Genomic DNA, 4,601 nt, shown 5'->3' with positions numbered 1-4,601 from the left:
CACCCCACTTACAGCAATGGACAGATCATCTAAACAGAAAATCAACAAGGAAACAATGGCTTTTAATGACACACTGAACCAGATGGACTTAAAAGATAAATTCAGAACATTTTATCCTAAAGCTGCAGAACACATTCTTCTCTAGTGCACATGGAACATTCTCCAGAATAGATCACATACTGGGACACAAATCAGCCCTCAACAAGTACAAAAAGACAGATCATACTGTGCATATTTTCGGACCACAACACTATGAAACTCAAAATCAACCACAAGAAAAAATTTGGAAAGAATACGAATACTTGGAGATTAAAGAACGTCCTACTAAAGAATGAATGGGTTAACCAAGAAATTAAAGAAGAAATTAAAAAGTACATGGAAGCCAATGAAAATGAAAACATGACCACCCAACACCTCTGGGGTGCAGCAAAGGCGGTCTTAAGATGGAAATATATAGCAATCTAGGCCTTTCTGCAGAAAGAAGAAAGGTCTCAGATACACAACTTAACCTTACACATTACAGAGCTAGAAAAAGAACAGCAAATAAAACCCCAAACCAGCAAAACACAGGAACTAATAAAAATTAGTCCAGAAATCAATGATATTGAAATAAAAATAAAACAGTGGAACATATCAATGAAACCAGGAGCTGATTTTTTGAAAGAATTATTAACAAAATTGATAAACCTCTAGCCAGATTGATCAAAAAGAAAAAAAGAAAGAACCAAAATAAATAAAACCACAAATGAAAAAGGGGAGATCACAACTAACACTACAAAAATACAAACAATAATAAAAGGATATTATGAACAATTATATGCCAATAAATTGGGCAGTGTGGAAGAACTGGACAAATTTCTAGAAACATATAAACTACCAAAACTAAAACAGGTAGAAATAAAAAATTTAAACAGACCCATAACCAGTAAAGAAATTGAATCAGTGTTCACAAATCTCTTAGTGAAAAGCAGTCCAGGGCCAGATGGCTTCCAGTGGAATTCTACCAAACATTTAAAGAAGAGTTGACATCTATACTTTTTAAGCTGTTCCAAAAAAATAGAAATGTAAGGAAAACTTCCAAACTCATTCTACAAGGCCAGCATTACCTTGATTCCAAAACCAGACAATGACCCCACTAAAAAGAACTACCGACCAATTTCCCTGATGAACATGGATGCAAAAATTCTCAACAAGATATGAGCCAATCAGGTCCAATAATATATTAAAAGAACTATTCACCATGATCAAGTGGGATTTATTACTGGGATGCAGGGCTTGTTTAGTATCTCCAAATCAATCAATGTGATACATAACATTAATAAAAGAAAGAGTAAGAATGACATGATCCTCTTAATAGATGCAGACAAAGCATTTGACAAAACACAACATTATTTCTTGATAAAAATCCGCAAGAAAGTAGGGATAGAAAAATCATACCTCAATATCATAAAAGCCATTTATGACTGACCCACTGCTAATATCATCTGCAGTGGGGGAAAACTGAGAGCTTTCCCCCTAAGGTCAGGAACATGACAAGGATGTCCAATCTCACCACTGTTATTCAACGTAGTGTTGGAAGTCCTAGCCTCAGTATTCAGACAACACAAGGAAATAAAAGGCATCCAAATCAGCAAGGAAGAAGTGAAAGTTTCACTATTTGCAGATAACATGATACTGTATATGGAAAACCCAAAAGATTCCACCAAAAACTGCTAGAACTGATTCATGAATTCATCAAAGTCCCAGTATATAAAATCAATGTAAAGAAATTGGTTGCATTCCTATACACCAATAATGAAGCAGCACAAAGAGAAATCAAGGAAGCAATCCCACCTATAATTGTACCAAAACCCACAAAATACTTAGGAATAAATCTAGCCAAGGAGGTGAAAAATCTATACTCTGAAAACTATAGAAAGCTTATGAAAGAAATTGAAGAAGACACACACAAAAAATGGAAAAACCCTTATAGGTTAAGAACATTTTTTCCCTTACAGCTCTCATAATTCTTTCCTTGTCTGTGTATTTTGTGAATTTGACTATGATATGCCTATTGATGGTCAGTTTTTGCTTAACCTAATGAGAGTTCTCTGTGCTTCTTGGATTTTGATATCTGTGTCTTTCCCCAGATTAGGAAAGTTTTCTGCTATAATTTGCTCACATAAACTTTCTACCTTTTTTCTCTCTCTTTGTCTTCTGGGATTCCTATGATTTAGATGTTATTCCTTTTTAATAAGTCACTAAATATTCTAATTCTTGTATCATATTCTTTTGCCTTTGTTTCCCTCTTTTTTTCTGCTTCATCTTTTCTCCCTTCTGATGCAGTCAGTGGGTATTGAAGCAGCCCTCATATAGCTCACCCCTAACTGCGGGGGTGGGAAAAAGCAGAGATGGGAGAAAGGGACTCACTGGGTACTGGGCCTAAAGTTCTCAGGTGGGGGCACTTTTTCCCCCAGGAGAAATCTAGTGTGTCTGAAGACATTTGATGTCACATCTGAGGGGACCCTCCTGTCATGCAGTGGGTAGAGGTCAGGGAAGCCGCTAAATATCCAAAAATGCACAGAACAGCTCCCACAACAAAGAATTATGTGGCCTTGAATGTCAATACTGTAAAGGTTGAGAAACTATGAGATGAGCTAACTTCCCAAAGTGAGAAGGCTGAATGCCTGTCTAGCACTGGGTACAGGGGGGAGCAAGAGAGAAGAGGAGAAAAATGTCAAATAAGTAATAATTGGAATATCTAGTGAGTATTTTCTATGTTCCAAACACTATGGACCAACATCTTTATTCAACTCTTCATGACACGCTTGCAAGGCAAGTAAGTAGTATTATCATTTCTGTTTTCTGGAAAACCAGACAAGGAATCTCTCTCTCCAAAACTGATGTTCTTGGGGCATCTGGGTGGCTCAGTCGGTTGAGTGTCTGACTTGATTTCAGCTCAGGTTGGGATCTCATGGTTGTGAGATCAAGCCTCATGTCAGGCTCTGCACTAGGTTTGGAGCCTGGTTGGGATTCTCTCCCTCTTTCTCTCTTTCTCTCTTGGGATTCTCTCCCTCTTTCTCTTTTTCTCTCTCTATTTCTCTCTCCCCCTCCTCTTATTCTTCCTCCTCCTCTTCCTTCTGTGTGCACTCTCTCTCTAAAATTAAAAAAATAATAATTAAAACCCCCTGATGTTCTTAACTAGTAATTAAATACTGAGAAGGGAAAATCACCATCTTGCGGGTTTGTACCTGTTTTTGTCTAAAGTAGCTAGAAAGATATAAACACGCTCTTAAGTTCTGAGCTTGTGCTTCTAGCAAGCGATGGTAAATAATAACATCATGGCCCTTAGCTGCTAGGAAGCAACGTGACAGGGACAGGTCATGCCATGTCTCAAAGGGATTTGAATGTAATACAAGCAGCTTTGCAAATATGCAGGCTGATGTGAGGAGGGAACAGAGAGTAGAAATCCCAGGAGACATCTTACAGCAAAACAATGGGTTCCAAGACTGATAGTCTCATGTTTCCCCTTCCTGGGCTTGTTGGCTCTCTGCTCAGTCCCCACTGAGTCCATTTCCACACCTCCAAATAGAAATAAACATATCAGATTTGGAGGACTGTGGTGATCAAACTCAGAAACACATATAAAATAGGGGTTGGCAATAAGGTGTGCCATTTTAACTTCTTTAGCTGTGTGACCTCGGACAATACACTTAACTTCTCTGTGCCTTACATCCCTTAACTCCAACATGGATTGGATTAATAATAATACATACCTCAAAAGGTTGTTTTCAGGATTAAATTTGTTATCACAAATAAAGTACTCAGAACAGAACAAAATGTATAGAAAATTTAAATACCATTTGTAGGGGCGCCTGGGGGGTTCCGTTGGTGAAGTGTCTTGACTTCTGCCCGGGTGCTGATCTCACAGCCAAGCCCCGCATCGGGCTCTGTGCTGACAGCCTAGAGCCTGGAACCTGCTTCAGATTCTGTGTCTCCCTCTCTTTCTCTGTCCCTCCCCCACTCATGCTCTGTCTTTCTCTCTCAAAAATGAATAAATATTTAAAAAATTTAAAAATAACCGTTGTAAATAAATGTTAAAATACATTTAAAATAACATTTTATTAGACTCCTGCCATGCCTTTTTATTTATGTATTATCTGTGGCTGCTTTTGTTCTCTGGCAGCAGAGCCAAGTGGTCACAACCAAGGCTGAGGTATGGTCTGCAAATCCAAAAACATTTACTATCTGCCTATATCCACAAAATGTGTGCTAACACCTAGAATAATATGGTTGTTCTGGCCCAGAGTGCGGCATCCCACCTTCCCTGCCCCAAGGGGTGACTGGATCCTTCTATGCACACTGGGAGAACTTCCTTCACATTTGTTTGCTCAGACTTGCTGAAGGTGTTCCCGCCTAGCTGGCCTCCGTCAATTTCCAAGTCATGGCTGAGCACACAGAATTAAATGACACAGCGAAAGACAACCAGATAAGGACACGTTGAGCCACCAAACATGCAGGTGGTTTGCTTTCATTTTGGGGCAGGGTGTGGGCCAGGTGGGAAGCTTGGGGTTGGCAGTCCCAATTACAAGGCAAGGTAAGGAGATGAGGAGAGAGGGCTC

This window comes from Suricata suricatta, chromosome 3, assembly GCF_006229205.1.
Source record: "Suricata suricatta isolate VVHF042 chromosome 3, meerkat_22Aug2017_6uvM2_HiC, whole genome shotgun sequence".
NCBI classification, from domain to species: domain Eukaryota; kingdom Metazoa; phylum Chordata; class Mammalia; order Carnivora; family Herpestidae; genus Suricata; species Suricata suricatta.
Note: the sequence above shows the minus strand (reverse complement) of the source record.